At 41.3% G+C, this 22971-nt stretch overlaps 1 pseudogene across 1 annotated transcript; it reads right to left on the bottom strand.

Annotated features, from left to right (window-relative positions):
* Positions 1 to 415: 415 nt before the first annotated feature.
* On the bottom strand, positions 416 to 910 carry LOC308240128 (WD repeat-containing protein 53-like; annotated as a pseudogene). The gene has a single exon. The product of its transcript is annotated as a WD repeat-containing protein 53-like (transcript).
* Positions 911 to 22971: the final 22061 nt, after the last annotated feature.

Raw genomic sequence — 22971 nt, 5'->3', positions numbered from 1 at the left:
ACCAGCTGGGCAATGCACCCCAGAATTTTAAAGTAAACAACAGATCCAGTCTGGTCAAACAAAAACAAAACAACAGTTCCAGTCCCTCCAACTTTTTTTTTTTTTAAATAACAGAGTTTGTAGAAAGTAAATGATGAATGCTGCCTTCAGCATGCGCCTTTGTTTAACAAATGTTTAGAATCAAATATTTGAGTTCTCAGATTTTAGGAATGTATTAAAGCACAGAGAAAAGAAGACTAAAGGATTAATGATTACTTTGTGAATAAAATCTAACAGGCTTTATCAAGTTAGCATAAAACATGCATTAGAAGTAAAGCTTATAGCTCGTGTTAGTAGATAACAAAAAATTCAAAGATATATTTAGTCTGATCAATTTGATTCTGCTAACAAATCCCATTTAGAAATTACCCAAGTATTATTTGGAAAGCATCACCTGCATATCCAGTCCACATGACACCAGGCTCTGAGGCCTTTGAGGCCAAAAAGCCACAGAAGAACAGATGTTAGAATGTCTCTTCACCGATCTGCTAACTTTGTTATTTTCTAAGTCTAGGATTTTGATTGCCCCAGAGTCATCATCAGAAGCCAGCAGGTTTTAAGTTTTGTTCAATGAAAGGCAATTGATTTCTTCTTCATTCACATGGAAATGGTCCAGGGAACCTTTGAGGGATCTGACATCCAGTATGCTAATAGTTTCTCCATGCGAGGTAGAGAGCTTGGTGATGCAGGAGGGAGAGAATAAGACACATGAAATGTTGTTGGCCCCTTCAAAGTGTGTGTGTCACATCTTCACCCCAAGCCAGAAGCTTGGGTGATCTCCACCCTCTGCTCCAGAAGCGACTAGCCCTTCTGAACTTGCATTCAGGCAGAGAATAGGAGAAGAATGTCCACCAATCCACTTGACAGCCATAACAGCTCAGAAGACTGCTCTTCCTGCTTCCCTCCACGGCACTTCTTGATGACCTCTTATATGGTGATATCAATCTTTATTAGTAATCCAGCTAGGATTTATTTTTGTGGATGGTGTGAGAAACCTATATTTTTTTGTTGTTTGTTTCCAAAAACTTTCTGTCTTGGAACATAGCAGAGAATAGCAGGATATTAGAATTGTAAATCTCCAGGACTCCTCAATTGAACTCTTGTCCATGATGTGCTCTAACCTTAGCAGTTGGTTGTATTCAATGGGACACACTTGATGGAGGGGTGGGTGGCATTTCCTATAAAGAAGGATCCCATTCAGAACCCAACATTCCCACACCCAGCTCTCCTCCACTAATCAGTGAGAACTTCCTATATGGCACTGGTCCTTTCCTGGCCTACATTCTAATGCTGGGAAGAGGTGGCATATGGGTGAGCTTAACATCTTTCTAGAGAAATCCTCATCTGGGTTTCTTTCTCCCTACTGCCCCCTCATTTGGGTCGACCAAAGGGAAGGAAAGAAGCAGATCTAGTTCCAGGTATCTTTTGGAGGGTGGAAGTGGAAGAGTCATCTAGCCCATTCAGACAAACAGCTCTTAAGGCAAGATAGCAGAAAAATCACTAGGTGCTCTCTCTGCACTTACTCTGGAGAAGAAGTTCTTTGAGACTTTTCTTGTCTTAATGGGTAGTCCTAAGGCAGTGGTTCTCAACCTTTCTAATGCCGCGACCCTTTAATACAGTTCCTCATGTTGTGGTGACCCCCAACCATAAAATTATTTTCGTTGCTACTTCATAACTGTAATTTTGCTACTGTTAATGAATCGTAATGTAAATATCTGTGTTTTCTGATTGTCTTAGGCGACCCTGCTAGCGGTTCTCAACCTGTGGGTCGTGGCATTAGAAAGGTTGAGAACCACTGTCCTAAGGGTTTTGTTGGGGCCAACCATCTTTTCTTTAGGATCCAGTTTGTTCCTCCATTTTTTCCTTTTAAAATGGGTTTGTCAATTTCCTGTTGTTGCTGTAACAAATTACTACAAACTTAGTGGCTTAAAACAGCACAGATTTATTATCTTACAGCTTTGGAGGTCAGAAGTCCAAAAATAGGTCTTATGGGCCTAAAATCAATGTGTTTCTAAGGCTGTGTTCCTTCTAGACTCTAGATAGAATCTATTCTAGAGGCTCTAGGGGGGAATCTAAGCCTTTCCTTTTCTAGCTCCTAGAGGCTCTCTGCATTCCTTGGCTCATGGTACCCTTCTATCTTCAAAGCCAGCAGTCTCCACTCCAACTTCTACTTCTGTTTTCACATCTCCTTTTCTGACTCACCTGCCTTCCTCTTTCACTTATAAGGACCCTTGTGATTATGTTGTGGCCACCAAGATAATCTCCCTATCTCAAAGTCTTTAACCTAATAATATCTCCAAAATATTTTTTTTCTCTGCAAAGTCTCTTTTGCCATATAAGGTAAAATATTCACAGGTTCTGGAATTAGGACATGGACACTTTTTGGTCTTTAGCTACCACAGTGGGTTACGTTACTTCAGCAGAAGACTATACTTATTCACTAGATATTGATTTATAGTAGGGAGAATAATACCTTTGTTTTAGGCCTGCAGAATTTGTAACACTTTCATAATAATTTTCCAATCATATTCTGTCTGCCTTTGGTTGGCTATAGAGGCATTATGAGGTAGAAGAGGAGAAGCTCATAAAGGAAGCTGAGGAATGGAAGAGATGTAGGAGGAAAACCAAGTGGGTAAGGTGTCATGAAAGCCAAGGGAACAGAGTATTAACAGAAGGAAGGAAGGAAGGAAGGAGTACATTTAATACTGTATTAAATGATTCTGAGAGACCAAAGTAAGATGAGGACCGAAAGGCATTTAGTTAGCTTTGCAATAGCTATTTTTGTGGATTTGTGGGAAATGGGAAGAACACCGAGTACATAGCTTATCCAAGAATTTTTAAAATTTTATTTTATTAACCAATGTCACACAATAAACTCAATAAAAAAATAAAAAGAATTTTCAAAATTTTTTTTATTTATTGATGAGAGAGAAAAACATCAATTTATTGTTCTACTTATTTATGAATTCATTGGTTGAGTCTTTTTTAAAAAAATCCTCACCAGAGGATATTTTTCCATTGCTTTTAAATAGAGTGGAAGAGAGGGAGGGAGGGAGAGGGTGAGAGAGAGAGAAAGAAATATCGAAGTGAGAGACATATCGACTGGTTGCCTCCCACACATGACCTGATGGTGTCAAGAACAAACCTCCAACTCAGGTATGTGCCCTTGACCAGGAATCAAACCCAGGACCCTTTGGTGTGTAGGTCAATGCTCTAACCACCAGCCAGGGCACATATACATCCATTTTTTAAAAAATTATTGATATTGATTGATTCTTGTATGTGTTCTAACTGGGGATCGAACTTGCAACCTTGTTGTATAGGGATGATGTTCTTATAGCAGAAAAACAGCAGAAAGATAGCAGAAAAATATACCAACTGAGCTACCTGGCCAGGGCTCAAAATTTTTCTCTGAAGGAGTAGAGAATGGCAGGAATGAGTTGAGAAAGGATTTTTTCCCCTTAAAATTGAGAGAGATGTGACCAGCCAGTGTATCTCAGTGGTTAAGCATCAACCTATGAACCAAGAGATCACCAGATGGATTCCAGTCAGGGCACATGCCCGGGTTACGAGCTTGTTCCCCAGTAGGGGATGTGCAGGAAGCTGCCCATCCATCTTTCTCTCTCATTGATGTTTCTATCTTTCTATCCCACTCCCTTCCTCTCTCTCTAAAATCAACAAAAACATATTTTGAAAAAAAGTTAGACTTGAGTCTATATAAATGATGATGGAAAGGAGCCAGTTGAACTGGTGAGGTTTATGATACAAAAGAAACTTTGAATTCTCATGGGTTCAGTAATCTGATTCCTGTATGTGTGGTTCTAATCAGAGTTCTCTCCCAAATCCCAGACCTGTATACTCCAATTCTCTGTTGAACACATCCTCTTGAAAATCCTTCTCAAACTTAAAATGTCCAATATTAAACAAGCTTCTGAACTGATAGTCGCCAGATGGGAGGCAGGTTGGGGGTCTGGGTGAAAAAGGTGAAGGGATTAAGTACAAATTGTTAATTACAAAATAGTAACAGGGATGTAAAGTACAGAATAGGGAATATAGGCAATAATATTGTAATAACTATGTATGGTGCCAGGTGGGTACTAGACTTATTGGAAAGATCACTTAGCAAGTTATATAAAGGTCTAACCACTATGCTATACACCTCAAACTAATATAATATTAAGTGTCAACTGTAATTGAAAAAATTTTTTTTAATTTTAGAAAAATCCTCTGTTGTTCCTTGTTTGCACCCTTTTATTATCTCTCTTTTGGATTACTAAAGTAGCTTTCAAAGTGGCCTTTTTATGTCTACAACTACTGACCAATCAATTTTCTGCATAGCAGCTAGAGTGATCTTCCTAAAACTTATAGGTGACTTCTCTAAGCTTTAAAAATTCTGTATTGTTTTTACTGTAAAAGCCAAATCCTCTTCTTATCTTTATGGATTCTGTGTTTCAAACCTGGTGAATGATTATCAGTTCCCAGAGAAAGCTATGTTCTCTCATATGTCCATGCTTTCATATATACAATTGCCTCTGTCTATAATACCCTCTTCATCTTTTTGTTCCCACTCACATTTTTCTTGGCTAATTTCTACTTATCTTTCAAAACTCATTTTAGGCTTTCCTTTCTATTTCCTCTGGAAGCCTTCCTTGTTTTCCCAGGCTGGGATTAGGTACTCCTCTGTACGTTCGTAGCACCTGTGCTTTCTGGTATGCCTTTATATCCCCACAGCACCTCTTCCTTCTTTACTTACCATACTTTCTGTAGATGACCCATTCATTTTTTCAACTACAATTTACATACAATATTATTCTGTATTAATATCAGGTGCACAGCATTGTAGTTACACAGCCTTATACTTTATAAAAGTGTTCCCTCCGATATTTCCAGTACATACCTGGCACCAGACAAAGTTATTACAATATCATTTATTGTATTCTCTATGCTGTACTTTACGTCCTTGTGACTATTTTGTAACTACCAATTTGTATTTCTTAATCCCTTCACCTTTTTCACCCAGTCCCCCAAATCCCCTCACATCTGTCAACCATCAGTCTGTATCTATGAGCCTGTTTCTATCTTGTTTATCTTGTTCTTTAGACTCCACATATAAGTGAAAGCATGTGGTATTTGTCTTTCTCTGTCTGACTGATTTCACTTAGCACAATACCCTCTAGTTCCATCTGTTCTGTCACAAAAGGTAATATTTCATTCCTTTTTATGGCTGAGTAGTATTCCTTTGTGTAGTTGACCCATTCTTTTAAGTTTTTATAAAAATAACTAGTGGCCCGGTGCATGAAATTCGTGCACAGTGGAGTGTCCCTCAGCCTGGCCTGTACCCTCTCTAATCTCTGACTGCTGGTTTAGGCCCCATCCCTGTTTAGGATCTGGTTTAGGATCTCTCTCGCAATCCGGGACCACTGGCTCCTAACCACTCACCTGCCTACCTGCCTGATTGCCCCTAACCACTCTACCTGCTGGCCTGATCATCCCCAACTGCCCCCCCGCCAGCCTGTTCGCCCCCAACTTCTCCCCCCCTGCTGGCCTGCATGCCCCCAACTGCCCCCCTGACATCCTGCTCGCCCCCAACTGCCCCCCTGCTGGCCTGTTTGGCCCCCAACTGCCCCCCTGCTGGCCTGTTTGGCCCCCCTGCCCCCCCACTGGCCTGTTCACCCACAACTGCCCCCCCCTGCAGTCCTGCTCGCCCCCAACTGCCCCACCCTGCTGGCCTGATTGCCCCCAACTGCCCTGCCTGCCGGCCTGCTCGCCCCTAACTGCCATTGCCGTTGGCCTGCTCACCCCCAACTGCCTTCCCCCTGCTGGCCTGCTTGCCCTTAACCGCCTCTGCCTTGGCCCTGCCACCATGGTTTTGTCTGGAAGGAAGTCCGGAAGGTCTCCCGGTCTAATTAGCACATTACCCTTTTATTAGTATAGATTTTAATTCTACAAGTAATACAATGAATACATTTTGTTGCTTAAGCCAAATATTTTACTAGTAGAATAGTAAAATAGTTCTCCTTTCCAACCACCTGATGCAGTTCCCTATCCTAGAGGAAACTAATATTATCAGGTTGGTATTTGTTCTTCCAGATCATTTTCTGCATATTTAAAAATAGAATCATAGTTTTTATTTTTTCCTATATAAATGATATTGTATTCTATATTGTTGTTCAGCTTGCTTTTTTTAAATTTAATAAATCTTTATTGTTCAGATTATTACAATTGTTCCTCTTTTTTCCCCCATAGCTCCCGTCCACCCAGTTCCCACCCCACCCTCTGCCCTTACCTCCCCCACTGTCCTCAGGGGGGGAGTGGGGGTGAACAGGCCAGTGGGGGGGCAGGGGGTGTGTCTATGCATAGGTGTACAATTTTTGTCCAGTCTGTTCCCGCACCCCCCACACCCCTTTCCCCCCGAGAATTGTCAGTCCACTCCCTTTCTATGCCGCTGATTGTATTATATTCACCAGTTTATTCTGTTCATCAGATATTTCTATTCACTTGATTTTTAGATTCACTTGTTGATAGATATGTATTTGTTGTTCATAATTTTTATCTTTACTTTTTCTTCTTCTTCCTCTTCTTAAAGAATACCTTTCAGCATTTCATAGAATACTGGTTTGGTGGTGATGAACTCTTTTAGCTTTTTCTTATCTGTGAAGCTCTTTATCTGACCTTCAATTCTGAATGATAGCTTTGCTGGATAGAGTAATCTAGGTTGTAGGTTCTTGCTATTCATCACTTAGAATATTTCTTGCCACTCCCTTCTGGCCTGCATAGTTTCTGTTGAGAAATCAGCTGACAGTCGTATGGGTGCTCCCTTGTAGGTAACTAATTGTTTTTCTCTTGCTGCTTTTAGTATTGTCTCTTTGTTTTTTGCCCTTGGCATTTTAATTATGATGTGTCTTGGTGTGGTCCTCTTTGGATTCCTTTTGTTTGGGGTTCTCTGTGCTTCCTGGACTTGTAAGTCTATTTCTTTCACCAGGTGGGGGAACTTTTCTGACATTATTTCTTCAAATAGGTTTTCAGTATCTTGCTCTCTCTCTTCTTCTGGCACCCCCATAATTCTGATGTTGGTATGCTTGAAGTTGTCCCAGAGGCTCCTTACACTATCTTCATATTTTTCGATTCTTTTTACTTTTTTCTTTTGCGGTTGAGTGTTTTTTGCTTCTTTGTATTTCAACTCTTTGACTTGATTCTTGCGATCCTCTAGTCTGCTGTTAGATCTCTGTACAATATTTTTTATTTCAGTCAGTGTATGCTTAATTTCTAGTTGGTTCTTTTTCATATCCTCGAGGGTCTCGCTAAATTTATCGGCCTTTTCTAGGAAATTTTTGAAAAACCTTATAACCGTGGTTTTGAACTCTATATCCAGTCGTTCACTTTCCTCCATTTCTTTCATTTGTGATCTGTTTCTTTGTCTCTGCATTTTGGCTGCTTCCCTGAGTTGATAGAGTGGCTTTGTGTGCTAGGTGTCCTATAGGGCCCAGTGGCTCAGCCTCCCCAGTTACCTGAGGTGGACACTCTTGGTGCACCCCTTTGTGGGCTGTGTGCACAGCCTTGTTGTAGTTAAGCCTTTATTGTTGTTGATATCACTGGGAGGAATTGACCTCCAGGCCAATTGGCTGTGAGGATCAGGTGTGTCTATGCTGGGAGAACTTCTGTGCTAGAGAAACCCTTAGGAGACAAGACTTGCAGCCTCTGTGCTCAGCTTGGATGGGGTGAGTCTCAGGGTGGAGCAGACAGCATTGGTTTCCCATCAACCCTGCCCTAATAGGCCCCTGTGTCTCAGTGTCCCGTGGTTATCTCTGCAAGCATCTCTGAGAGAAAGTGCCCTCGAGTTCTGCCCACTGCCACACAGTCCAGTTTCTCCCCGAATGAGTCTGGGTCCCCAGAGTCTTGACTGGAACTAGAGTTCAGTGCAGTCGGGAGCTTTTGTCTCCCTCCCGCTTGAGAAAGCCAGCCGTGTACTCAGTTGCCTGCCCTCTCCACGCGCACGCCTCGGTACCTCTGCCTTCGCAGTTCCTCTGAGTCTCAGTGTGCTTTTCTCTTTCCTGACAGTCCAGTTTCACCCTGTATGAGTCTGGGTCCCCAGAGTCTCACCTGGAACTGGAGTTCAGTGCAGTTGGGAGCTTTTGTCTCCCTCCCACTTGAGAAAGCCAGCCACACACTCAGTTGCCAGTACTCTCTGCGCCGTGTTGCAGTACCTCTGCCTTCTGCAGCTACTCTGAGTCTCAGTGTGCTTTTATCTTTCCTTCTAGTTGTAGAATTTCCACTCAGCCAGCCTTCCTGTGGTTCTGGATGATGTCCATTTTGTCTTTTAGTTTTAGTTTTGAAATTGTTGTGTGAGGCAGCAGTTTAGGTATTTACCTATGCCGCCATCTTGGTTTCTCTCCAGCTTGCTTTTTACTTAGTAGTAAGCCTAAGAGAGTGAGATAGACCCGTGGTTCTGACATGGAACACACTGCAGTATATTCTGTAGTATAATGCACTGTTTTCAGTTTCCCTTTTTAAAAATGTGGTAAAATAATGCCGAGACCGGTTTGGCTCGGTGGATGGAGCGTCGGCCTGCGGACTGGGGGGTCCCGGGTTCGATTCCGGTCAGGGGCACGTGCCTTGGTTGCGGGCACATCCCCAGTGGGAGGTGTGCAGGAGGCAGCTGATCGATGCTTCTCTCTCATCGATGTTTCTAGCTCTCTATCCCTCTCCCTTCCTCTCTGTAAAAAATCAATAAAATATATATTTTTTTAAAAAATGTGGTAAAATAAGCATAACATTAAATTTACCATTTTAATCATTTTTAAAATGTTATTTTAAATTGTTTTTTAAATTATTTTTATTGATTTCAGACAGAAAGGGAGACAGAGAGCTATTGAAATATAAATGATGAGAGAGAATCATTGATTGGCTGCCTCCTGAAGGCCCAATACTGGGGATAGAGCTGCAACCAGGGCATGTGCCCTGATTGGGAATTGAACTGTGACCTCCTAGTTCATAGTTCGACACTCAACCACTGAGCTGCACACCGGCTGGGCTTAAATTGATTTTTGGAGAGAGAGGAAGGGAGAGGGATAGGGAGATAGAAACATCAATGAGAGAGAAACTTGCTTCTTACTGGGGATGGAGCTCACAACCTGGGCATGTGCCCTGACCAGGAATCCAAACAGCAACCTCTTGGTTCAATCACTGAGCTGCATTGACCAGGCTAAACATTTTTATGTGTATAGTTCAGTGGCATTAAGTATAGTCACATTGTTTTGCAACCATCACCACCATCCATCTTCAGAATTCTTCTCATTTTCCCAAACTGCAATTCCATACCCATTAAACAATAACTTCCCATCCCCTTTTCCCCCAGCCCCTGGCAACCACCATTCTACTTTCTGTCTCTGTGAATTTGACTATTCTAGGGACCTCATATTAGTGGAATCATATAGATTTTTTTTGGTAACTGCCCTATTTCACTTAGCATAACATCTTCAAGTTTCATCTATGTTGTAGTATTTGTCAAATTTTCCTTCCTTTTTAAGGTTGAAAAATATTCCGTTGTATGTCTGTACCACATTTTGTTTATCCATCTATCCATCAATGAGTACCTGGGCTGCATCCCCCTTTGGCTATTGTGAACAATGCTGCTGTGATCATAGGTGGACAAATATCTGTTCAAGCTCTTACTTCTAGTTCTTTTGGGTGTATGCTAAGAAATTGAATTGCTGGATCCTATGGGAATTCCTGTATCCCTTTTGATGGACACTTAGATCAGTGCTACTTGAACTGTATTCCACAGACTGGTGCCAGTCATGAACTATCACTCATCCTCAATGAGGTAAGTACAGAAGTTGAGAATAAACATTTAAAACCTTTTATAGCAAATTGATGTGGCCAAACTCATGAGCACTTTTCTAGTCATCCCTTTTTTCTCTACAATGGTAATGGATTGGAAATTTAAAAAAAGAGAAAGAAACAAAACTGATCATTTACCACATATAGTTTGAGAATCACTGATAGTTTCTAATTTTAAAAAAAATATTTTTGGAATAGTTATTTTTAAATAATCTTTATTGTTGAAAGTATTATGTATGTCCCCTTTTTCACCCATTGACCCCTTATAGACTGCCCCACCCCAGGCCTTCACCACCCTATATCTGTGTCCATGAGTTATGCATATATGCATACAACTTCTTTGGTTGATCTCTTCCCACCCACCCATCCACCCCTGCCTTCCCTCTGAGATTCGACAGTCTGTTCCATGCTTCTATGTCTCTGGATCTATTTTGTTCAACAGTTTATTTTGTTCATTAGATTCCACATATGAGTGAGATAATTGATACTTGTCTTTCTCTGACTGGCTTATTTCACTTAGCATAATACTCTCCAGAGCCCTCCATGCTGTCTCAAAGGGTAAGAGATCCTTCTTTTTTACTGCTGAATAGTATTCCATGGTATAAATGTACCACAGCTTTTTAAATCCACTCATCTACTGATGGACATTTGGGCTGTTTCCAGATCTTAGCTATTGTAAATTGTGCTGTTATGAACATAGGGGTGCATACATTCTTTCTGATTGGTGTTGCAGGTTTCTTAGGATATATTCCTAGAAGTGGGATCACTGGGTCAAATGGCAGTTCCATATTTAATTTTTTTGAGGAACCTTCATACTGTTTCCCACAATGGCTGCACCAGTCTGCATTCCCAACAGCAGTGTACTAGGGTTCCCTTTTCTCCACATCCTCGCCAGCACTTGTCATTTGTTGATTTGTTGATGGTAGTCATTCTGACATGTGTGAGGTGATACCTCATTGTCATTTTAATTTGCATCGCTCTGATGATCAGTGACTGAGCATTTTTTCATATGTCTCTTGGCCATCTGTATGTCCACTTTGGAAAAGTGTCTATTTAGGTCCTTTGCCCTTAAAATATATTGTTATTGCTTTTAGAGAGGAAGGGAGAGGGATAGAGAGAGAGAAAAAAAAACATCAATGATGAGAGAAAAATCATTGATCAGTTGCCTGGGAATGGAGCCTGCAACCCCAGCATGTGCCCTGACTGAGAATAGAATTGGCAACCTTTTGTTGCACAGGATGACGCCCAACCACCTGAGCCACACCGGGAATCAAACATGGCCTCCTGTTTCATAGGTTGATGCTCAACCATTGAGCCACAACATCTGGGCTCTAGTTTTGTTTTTGTTTTTTCTAGTCAACTCTTTTGTGTGGACATAGGCAAGTATTTCTCTAGGGTAGGTAATGAGAAATATAATTATTGGGCTGAAGGGTATGTACATTTTATATTTTAATAGATAGTACAAAGTTTCTCACCAAAAGGATGAATGAATACTTCTAACAACAGTATGTGAGCACATCTATTTTCCTATAGCCTTGCTAACACTTGATATCAATCTTTTTTAAACTTCTGTTGATCTGTTATGCAAAAAACAATGTCTTGTTTTAATTTATAGTTCTTTGATTACTAGTCAGGTTTTATATCCTTCTTTCGTAAGTTTATTAATATTGGCATTTCCTTTTATATTAGTTCTTGTTAATCTTTTGTTCATGTTTCTTTTAGGTTGTTTGTGTTTTCTTATTGATTCATAGAAGATGTTTTTATATTTTGGATATTAATTATCTATTGTCTATATCAGACATCCTCAAACTACGGCCCACGGGCCACATGTGGCCCGCCGAGGACATTTATCCAGCCCGCCGGGTGTCACTGCCTGTCCTGCTTAGCAGCCGACTCATCCCGGGCCCGCAGTGCACATAGGAATTTGTTCATAGTTTTTTTTTAAACTATAGTGTGGCCCTCCAATGGTCTGAGGGACAGTGAACTGGCCCCCTGTTTAAAAAGTTTGAGGACCCCTGGTCTATATGTTACAAACTAGAGGCCCAGTGCACGAATTCATGTACCAGTGGGGTCCCTTGGCCTGGCCTGCGAGATCAGGCTGAAACTGGCTCTCTGACATCCCCCAAGGGGTCCTGGATTGCGAGAGGGTGTAGGGACCCCACCAGTGCATGATCAGGGCTGGGGAGGGACCACAGGAGGGATCCAGGGTGTGTCCGGCCCCCTCTTGCCCAGTCCCAGCTAGCCAGACTCCATCAGCAAGCTAACCTACCAGTCAGAGCATCTGCACCCTTGATGGTCAGTGCACATCATAGCGAGCGGTTGAGCAGCCTTAGCATATCATTAGCATATTACGCTTTGATTGGTTGAATGGCTGACTGGACAACCAGATATTTAGCATATTAGGCTTTTATTATATAGGATATTTTCTCCTAATCTACCCTTCTTTTGTATTTATTTACAATGTCTTTAAGATGGAAACTTTAAATTTTTTTTTTTAATATATTTTATTGATTTTTTACAGAGAGGAAGGAAGAGTGATAGATAGTCAGAAACATCGATGAGAGAGAAACATCGACCAGCTGCCTCCTGCACACCTCCCACTGGGGATGTGCCTGCAACCAAGTCACATGCCCTTGACCGGAATCGAACCTGGGACCCTTCAGTCCGCAGGCTGACGCTCTATCCACTGAGCCAAACCGGTTTTGGCGAAACTTTAAATTTTGATGTAGTCAAATATAGGTATACCTTGGGGATATTGTGGGTTGTGTTCCAGACCACCACAAGAAAGCAAATATCACAAAAAAGGGAGTTCCATGAATTTTTTGGTTTCCCAGTGCATATAAATGTTTACACTATACTGTAATCTGTTAAGTGTGCAATAACATTATGTCTAAAAAATCTGTATATACCTTAATTTAAAATACTTTATTGCTATAAAATGCTAATCATCATCTGAGCTTACAGCCAATTGTAATGTTTTGACTGGTGGAGGGAATTGCCTTGCTGTTGTTGAAAACGTGGTGTCTGTGAAGCTCAATAAAATGAGGTATACCTGTTTATCATTCCTTTTTCCTTTTTTTTTTCTTTTATGAACCTTGAGAGCTTGTTTAGAGGCTCTAGCAGGGGATTGCAGGTACTAGTATACCCTTGATCAGAGAATGGTCCTCTCCTCTATCTGGGAAGATCCTCTTCAACAGAGCTTGCAGTTTTGGGAGGGACACACATGGAGCAGTAATGGAGGAAGGGGATATCCGCCTAGCCAGCCAGATCAGCCAAATCAACCCTGGCGATTAATGGGGTGACAGATGTTGCAGCCAGATCACCCTCACATCCTATATATCATTCTTTTCCTTTATGGCTTTTGTTATTGCTTTTTTTTGGTCTTAAGAAAGCTGTCCCTACTCCAAAGTTTTAAACATAGTCAGTTACATTTTCTTCTCTTAACTTTCTTCTTCATTTTTAACAGCTCTATTGAGGTATAATTGATGTACAATAGACTGCACATATTTAAAGGATATGATTTGATGAATTTTGATGTATGTACACACCCCATAAAGCTATAACTACAATCAAGAGAATTAACAAGTCCATCATCCCCAAAAGTTTCATTGTGTCCCTTTGCTCCCATATATTTGTAAATTTATATGTGTGTGTGTGTATGTATGTGCTAGAACTTTTTTATTCATTTTTCAATTAAGGCATAATTTACATATAGTAAAATTATTAATCTTAGAGAGGAAGGAAGAGAGAGAGAAACATCAATGTGAGTGAAACATTGATCCATTGCCTCCTGTACACACACTGACCAGGGATCAAACCCACAACTTGGATATGTGCCCTGACCAGGAATCAAAACCACCACCTTTGGTATATGGAACAACGCTGAGCCACAGTGGCCAGGGAAAATTCATCCCTTTTAGTGTATCTTTCTTCAAGTTTTGACAAATGCACAGTCATGTAAGAACCACCACCATCAACATGTAGAATAGTTCCATCACTTCAAAAAAATTTCCCAGAAGAAACCAAGATGGCGGCATAGGTAAACACCTAAACTGCTGCCTCGCACAACAATATCAAAACTACAACTAAAACACAAAACGGACACCATCCAGAACCACAGGAAAGCTGGCTGAGTGGAAATTCTACAACTAGAAGAAAAGAGGAAAGCACATTGAGACTCAGAGGAGCTGCAAAAGGCTGAGGTATGGAGGCTCGCACGTGGAGAGGAAGGGCAGCTATATGCACGGGCGGCTGAGTGCGCGGCTGGCATTCTAAAGTGGGAGGGGGAAGGAAACTCCTGACTGCACTGAACTCCAGTCCCGGATGAGACGCTGGGAAACCAGACTCATTTGGGGTGAATCTGGACTGTCAGGAAAAAGAAAGCACACTGAGACTCGGGAGCTGTGGAAGGCAGAGGTCAGGAGGCGTGCACGCGCAGAGAGGACTGACTGCTGAATGCACGGGTGGCTGAGTGTGCGGCTGTCCTTCTAAAGCGGGAGGGAGACAGAAGCTCCCGACTGCATTGAACTACAGGTCTGGGCAAGTTTCTGGGAACCCTGACTCATTCGGGGAGAAACTGGACTGTCTGGCAGCAGTCGAAACTCGAGGGTGGCTTTCTCTCAGAGGTGCTTGCAGCGATTGCCGAGGGACACTGAGACCCAGGAGCCTTGTAGGGCAGGGCTGATGGAAAACCAAAGCTGTCTGCTCCACCCTGAAACTCCACCCCATCCAAGCTGAGCACAGAGGCTTTTGCAATTTTGCAAGTCTTGTCTCATAAGGGTGTCTCCAGCACAGAAGTTCTCCCAGCATAGACACAGCTGATCCTCACAGCCAATTGGCCTGGAGGTCAACTCCTCCCAGTAATACCAACAACAATCAAGACTTAACTACAACAAGGCTGAGCAAACAGTCCACAAAGGGGTGCACCAAGAGTGTCCACCTCAGGTAACTGGGGAGGCTGAGCCATTGGGCCCTAGAGGACACCTAGCACACAAAGCCACTCTATCAACTCAGGGAAGCAGCCAAAATGCGGAGACAAAGAAACAGATCACAAATGAAAGAAATGGAGGAAAACAAATGACTGGATATAGAGTTCAAAACCACGGATATAAGGTTTTTCAAAAATTTCCTAGAAAAGGCCGATAAATTTAATGAGACTCTCGAGGATATGAAAAAGAACCAACTAGAAATTAAGCATACACTGACTGAAATAAAAAATATTGTACAGAGATCTAACAGCAGACTAGAGGATCGCAAGAATCAAGTCAAAGAGTTGAAATACAAAGAAGCAAAAAACACTCAACCGCAAAAGCAAAAAGAAAAAAGAATCGAAAAATATGAAGATAGTGTAAGGAGCCTCTGGGACAACCTCAAGCATACCAACATCCGAATTATGGGGGTGCCAGAAGAAGAGAGAGAGAGCAAGATACTGAAAACCTGTTTGAAGAAATAATGACCGAAAAGCTCCCCCACCTGGTGAAAGAAATAGACTTACAAGTCCAGGAAGCACAGAGAACCCCAAACAAAAGGAATCCAAAGAGGACCACACCAAGACACATCATAATTAAAATGCCAAGAGCAAAAGATAAAGAGACAATATTAAAAGCAGCAAGAGAAAAATAGTTAATTACCTACAAGGGAGCACCCATACAATTGTCAGCTGATTTCTCAACAGAAACTATGCAGGCCAGAAGGGAGTGGCAAGAAATATTCAAAGTGATGAATAGCAAGAACCTACAACCTAGATTACTCTACCCAGCAAAGCTATCATTCAGAATTGAAGGTCAGATAAAGTGCTTCACAGATAAGAAAAAGCTGGAGACACCCTTATGAGACAAGACTTGCAAAAGCCTCTGTGCTCAGCTTGGATGGGGCGGAGTCTCAGGGCAGAGCAGACAGCATTGGTTTTCCATCAGCCCTGCCCTAATAGGCCCCTGTGTCTCAGTGTCCTGTGGGAATTGCTGCAAACATCTCTGAGAAAAAGCTGCCCTCGAGTTCCACCTGCTGCCACACAGTCCAGTTTCTCCCTGACTGAGTCTGGGTCCCCAGATTCTCGCCTGGAACTGGAGTTCAGTGCAGTCCAGAGCTTTTGTCTCCCTCCCGCTTGAGAAAGACAGCTGTGTACTCAGTTGCCAATCCTCTCCGCTCGTGTGTCTCAGTACCTCTGCCTCCTGCAGCTCCTCTGAGTCTCAGTTTGCTTTTCTCTTTCCTTCTAGTTGTAGAATTTCCACTCAGCCAGCCTTCCTGTGGTTCTGGATGATGTCGGTTTTGTCTTTTAGTTGTAGTTTTTGAAATTGTTGTGCGAGGCAGCATTTTAGGTGTTTACCTATGCCACCATCTTGGTTTCTCCTCAGCTACCAGATCACAAGTGGTGCAGCAGAGAACATGAGCTCATACCCTATGTCTTTTGATTGGGGCATTTAATCCATTTACATTTAAAGTTATTATTGATAGGTACTTGTTTGTCACCATTTTTATTCTTTACCCCTGTTTTGCTTCTTCTCTTCCTATTTCTGTTTTTTTTTTTTTTGTTTTGTTGTTGTTGTTGTTGTTGTTTTACAGCAGACCCTTTAGCATTTCTTGCATTGCTGGGTTGGTGGTAATAAACTCCCTTACTTCTTTTTTGTCTGTGAAGCTCCTGTTTTCACCCTCAATTTTGATTCATAGCCTTGCTGGGTACAGTATTCTTGGATTCAGACCCTTCCTTTGCATGACTTTGTATATTTCATTCCATTCCCTTCTGGCCTGATGTGTTTCTGTTGAGAAAGCAGTCGCTAACCTGATGGGGGATCCTTTGTAGGTAACTTTCTGTCTCTCTCTGGCTGCTTTTAAGATTCTTACTTTGTCGTTGGTGTTTGCCAATTTAATTATAATGTGCCTTGGTATCAGTCTTTTGGGGTTCATTTTGTTTGGGACTCTGTGAGCTTCTTGGATTTGTGTGAGTTTTTTCTTCCCTTTATCATGGAAGTTTTCTGTCATTATTTCTTCAAACAGGTTTTCTATTCCTTGCTCAGTTTCCTCTCCTTCTGGCATCCCTATTATGTGGATGTTGTTTTATTTTATGTTGTCCCAAAGTTCCCTTAGGCTTCCCCCCTGCTTTTTAATTATTTTTCTAGAAGCTGCTCTACTTGGGTATTTTTTTCCTACTTTGTCTTCCAGGTTACTGATGTGGTCCTCTGTTTCTTCTAGTCTACTGTTGATGCTCTCTATTGAGTTCTTTACAGCAGCGATGTCATTTTTTATTTCTTCTTGGTTCTTCATGTCCTCTTGGTTCTTATACATATTGTTGAATTTGTCTTCCATTTTTTTCCTACACCTTATCACCAATTCTCTGAATTATTTCTCTGACAGGTTGCTCGCCTCCATTTCATTTACTTCCTTTTCTGGTGATGCCTGCTTTTCTTTCATATGTGGGCTGTTTCTTTGTCTCCCCATGATCTCTCTTCTCCGGCTGTCTGGTTATGTAGTTCTCTCTCACCTGCATTGATTTAAAGGCCCAAAATACAACACAAGAAGGCACCACACACAAGGCATTGAACACAAATTTATTCACGATACTAATAATCCCTAATAAAGTGACCACCAGAGAAAAGAGAATTAGGGGATATGAAAAAAATAAGAAGAGAAGAAAAAACTAAAAGAGAAAGGGAAAAAAAGGAGTGCAAAAATGTAATTGGGAAAAGGAAGGAAAAGTAAGAGTGAAAAGAAAGAGAATAAAAAAGAAGAAGGGGAAAAACTATAAGGGGAGAAAACTCCAATAGAACAGCCACTAATCCCAACAAATGCCAGCAACAAAAACCTAGAAATGAATGCAAACTACAAATAACTAATATCAAGCAAGGCGAGGGAAAGCAGAAGCTAAACACAAACAAAAACAAAACAACAAATAGAAAAAGCAAAACAATCTCACAAACAAGCATAAAAAAATGAATATAATCAACAATCAAGCAAACAACAACAAAAGGACACAGAGAAAAAAATTTGGATAGTGAAGAAAGAGAAGAGAGAGGTGTGTATGGACTTAGTGCAGGGGATTGGAAGTTAGATATATAAGCAGGGTGAAATTTTAACTGGGGGTAAAAAGAAGGAATAGGGAAAATCTAAAGCAGGAATAGGGTAAGAGAAACAGGTCAATAAAAGGGGAAAAGTGAGGAAGAGAGTGTTGGCATACAGGTAAACTTGAGATAGAGTAAAATGATGCTAAAGGAAAAATGAAAATAGAATGTAGAACACTAATCCCAAAATAAAATAAAATAAAATAAAATAAAATAAAGAGAAAATAAAATGACACTTTAAAAAAATGTAAAATAGTAGTAGTAAAATACTGATTCAAAATAAAAATATAATAATTAAAAAGGTAAAATCAAGTGAGGAAAAATGAAAAAAATTAGTTTCTTAAGTAAAAGATGAAAAAATAAAAATGTGCAGTAGTGAAGGTTATTCACTTCCTCTACTGTTCTGTTTGGCATGCCTGTTTCCTTTCTGGTAGTCAGGACAGTATGGAAGTTCCCTGCATTCCAGTGCTCCTCTGTGTTGTAAGCCACAGTCCTGATTTTCCAGCAGGCAGTATTTCTTTGTTTCTTAGATTCCTTTATTTGTGTTTACACAAGATTCAATTTGTGATTCAACCCTTGGGTGGCAGTGTTTCTGGATTGACCTCTGGGACTATAAGTTCTCTCTAGCCAGTATTTAGATTTTGTTTTCCCTGCCAGAGTAAGTGCGCGAACTTGTGACTTTTACCCTCTGGCACTGCACACAACTCTGTGAACGTCTCTGTGAGCATCTTCCCCCTCCACCCCCCGGCACTAAGTAGCCACACACTGTTAAATTTCAGGCTGCCTTTGTGCGCCCAGTCCAGCTATGCGTTGATTTTTAGAGTTCCCTTCTGCTAGCAGCCCTGCAGATCCCCTTCCACATTCTTGGATCACACTACCAGCCGTGGGCAAACTACAGCCCGTGGGCCGGATCTGGCCCATTCGGCTGTTCTATCCGGCCCGCGGAGCTGAAAGAGTGGAGGGTTCTCTTGCTCTCCCCTCTGCTCCTTTACTTTGAATTTATATTAGTTCACACAAACACTCCATCCATGCTTTTGTTCCGGCCCTCTGGTCCAGTTTAAGAACCTATTGTGGCCCTCGAGTCAAAAAGTTTGCCCACCCCTGCACTAGCCCCAACGGCCACAGATTTTGTGGGGCGCAGACTTCCCCCAAACCTCTAGATACCGTAGTGTGTGTTTCTCTCTCCTGCCTGGATCGCAGACCTCACCTTTTCCTAGGCAAAATCTGACCTTTCCGTTTGAAGGTACAGAGCTCATCCAAGTCCGCGTATTTGTGATGCTTGAGATCCGGTGTTCCTGGTTTCACAGCTGTTCCCTGGGTGTTGTGGTTGTAGAGTCCTGGGATGTATAGGCTTTCCGATAACAGCCCCTCTCCCCTTCCATGGCTTCAACTCTTTACTATAGACTCACTTCACAACAAATGTATGTAGAAACCAGACCTTTTTCTTGAGCTTCAGACCCCTTGTATCCATCTGCTTATGTGGATAGGCATCTCCAATTCACCATTTCCTGTACTCTGTCTAAACCTGTTTCCCCTCTTTTGTTTCTTATCTCAGTGAATGGCACCACCATCAACTCAGGTGACCAAGCCTGAAACTTTCATATCATACTCCCTCTAGTTATTCTACCACCAAATCATTTCAGGTCCATTTGTTAAATATTCATTGTATCCATATACTTCTTTCTATTCCTACTGCCATAACCCTGGTCCAGGCCACCATCACCTCTCAACTGAACTATTGCAACTCTCTCCTAATTATCTACCTGCCCCCACTCTTTCTTACCCCCAAATCATTCTCCACTTTACAGCCAGAGAACACTTCCTTTTTTAAAACAAAAATATATTTTATTGAGTTCAGAGAGGAAGGGAGAGGGAGAGAGAGATAGAAACATCAATGGTGAGAGAGAATAATTGATTGACTGCCTCCTGCACATCCCACACTAGGGATTGAGTCCGCAACCCTGACACGTGCCCTGACCGGGAATGAAACCGTGACCTCCTGGTTCATAGGTTGATGCTCAACCACTGAGCCACACTGGCAGGTCCAGAGAACACTTTCTAAAACACAACCCTTCAGTGACTTTCTAGTCCCCTGAAGAGAAAATCAAAAATTCTTTGAGTAGCTTACAAGGCCCTACATCTTGCTCCTGCATCAGCTTCACTTATCAAAACTCCCCATCTCAGACTCTGTATCTCAGTCATTCTGAATCCCATTTTCCATTCTTGGAGAATCATGCTGTCTTCCTCTGGAATCCAAACCTTCAGACATGCTATTCCAGTGTCTGGTTGTTCCACTTTTAGTGATGCTGTGATTAAGCAGTGAGTGCAGATTGGTGACAGCTTGATCCTTGCATTGTAAAATTTCTTATTTGTCTTTCTCCTATTGCTTTTAGCATCCACTGATGATCATTATGTGAATTAGTCATTTCCTAAGGGGTTTAAAACTCATGATTTTTTTCTAGTTCTGTCATTCATTCTACATGTATTAGCTGGAATTCTTTTGTAAAGAATTTCCCCTTACCCACTAGGTCTATTTGGTATCCTAAAATACAGATTGTACATGATTGGCAAGTTAAATGTTTAAATCTTTTGTGATTGTATTTTTTTAAAAGTTTATTTAGCCCTAGCTGGTTTGGCTCAATGGATAGAGCGTTGGCCCATAGACTGAAGGTTCCTGAGTTCAATTCGGTCAAAGGCACGTACCTTGGTTGCAGAAGCCCTGGTCGGGGCATGTGTGGGAGGCAACCAATCAATGTGTCTCTCTCATATCGATGTTTCTCTTTCTGTGTCTCTCCCCATCCCTTCCACTCACTCTGAAAATCAATGGAAAATATCCTCGGATGAGGATTAACAACAACAACAAAAAAGTTTATTTAAATTAGTGATTTGGAGTTTGGGATAATTTTATCAGAGAAAACATTTATAAGTAATGGATATGTTTCCAGACTAGCAGATAAAAGCCTACTTAATCTACAGTGTAAGTTAAATGTTACACATAAAAATGAAAAATAGAAAATATTTTTTTGTAATATTAGTTGTTAAAAGAAAATTGAATGAGTTTTTAAAGTTTAACTTGAGTGCTAGTACTTGAGAGAAAGGCAGTCTTAATTAGAGGAAGAAAAGGTAGATGGGTACTTATGGTGATTTGAAGGGATATCCTGAGACTTTCAAGAGCTTTTATAATTTGTTGGCACTGGATCTTAGGTTTAATTTTACTAAGGATTTAAGCAATTTCCATTTCTGTGACCAGTGTAATACCAACACTGCTCTTATAATCAGCAACCAGGCCCCATGATCAGGGCAAATTTTCAGCATATCTTTCTTCTTTTTTTTTTTTTTTTAGATTTATCTTTTTTGTTGAAAGTATTACATATGTCTTTTCTTAAGGCACATATTTCAATATGCAAAGGATTAGAGGGGAATTAAAGAATTTGATGTGAGTGCAACTGAGTTGAGAGTGGTAAAAGATAATAGGAAGGACTTTAATGTTAGCAGTTTGAGGTCTGAGGAGGGACCAGGGCCAGGACTAGGGTGAGGTCAGAAAAGTGTGGGGTGAAGTGTGATAATATAATGAACCCTCATATCTCCATTAGCTATATGCAATTCACAACAAATGATGTGCCTGTAATGCTGAATCTACACTTGCTTGACCCTGAGAGTGAGTGCCTCCTTAAACGTTATGGCCTGGGACAGTGACTCTGAGGTCTGTCCATGTGAAACAGAGCAGTGAGAGCCATGGAAGGAATAGATATTAAGGCTCTAAGAATCCTAGTATCAGAGGTCCTGGGTAAAGGAGTTTTAACCTAAGCAAAGACTCTAAGGCTGTAGATAAGAACTCAGATATTATATGATAGGAGAATACAGTTCAAAACCAAAGTAGACTGAATATGAGAAGTTAAGGCTTCACAGAGGAGATCTATGTTGTAATCAGAAGACTCTTCTCAGGTCAGAAAAATATGGGATGAAGTGTGATAACAAAGACAGAGGAAACAGCAGATGCAGAGGCATGGAGGTGTGATAATTTTTAGTGGCTGAAATTTAGGGAGCAGTAAGAGATGAGTTTGGGGACTATGTTATGGAGGGCTTTATACACCATGGGGTAGATTTGAACTTTATCTCCATGGACCTTGGGGAACCATTGGAGGTATTTTATGCTTGGAAGTTACATGAATTTAAATTTAGATTTGTAAATTTAAGTTTTTAAAAACTTTTTAAAGTTGATTTCAGAGAGGAAGGGAGAGGGAGAGAGAGATAGAAACATCAATGATGAGAGAGAATCATCGATCGGCTGCCTCCCGCACACCCACTACTGGCTATCAAGCCCGCAACCCGGGCATGTGCCCTTGACCAGAATCGAACCCGTGACTCTTCAGTCTGCGGGCCGATGCTCTATCCACTGAGCCAAACCGGCTAAGGCTGAATTTATACTCATAAGTAAAGAGAATAATATAATGAACCCTCATATCCCCATTAACCATATTCAGTAATTATCAAGATTTTTCCAGTCTTGTTTCAGTTATCTTTCTCTTTCCATTCTTTTTTTAAAAAAATAATTCTTTATTGTTGAAAGTATTATATATGTCCCCTTCTCCCCCCCATTGATCCCCTCCAATCTACCCCCACCCTCTGCCCCAGGCCCTCACCACCCCGTTGTCTGTGTCCATGGGCATTGCATATATGCATACAAGATCCTTGGTTATTTACCTCCCATCTACTCTCCCTCCCCCAGCTTCCCTCTGAGATTCCACACTCTGTTCCATGCTGCTATGTCTCTGGATCCACTCCAGATCATGCGATATTTGTCTTTCTCTGACTGACTTATTTCACTTAGCATGATATTCTCCAGGTCCCTCCATGCTGTCTCAGAGGGTAAGAGATTCTTCGTTTTTACTGATGTATTGTATTCCATGGTATAAATGTACCACAGCATTTTTATCCACTCATCTACTGATGGGCACTTGGGCTGTATCCAGATCTTAGCTATTGTAAATTGTGCTGCTATGAACATAGGGGTGCATACATTCTTTCTGATTGGTGT

This window comes from Plecotus auritus, assembly GCF_963455305.1.
Source record: "Plecotus auritus genome assembly, chromosome: X".
NCBI lineage: Eukaryota > Metazoa > Chordata > Mammalia > Chiroptera > Vespertilionidae > Plecotus > Plecotus auritus.
The sequence above is the reverse complement of the archived record's forward strand: the minus strand, read 5'-3'. Positions and strand labels throughout refer to the sequence as shown.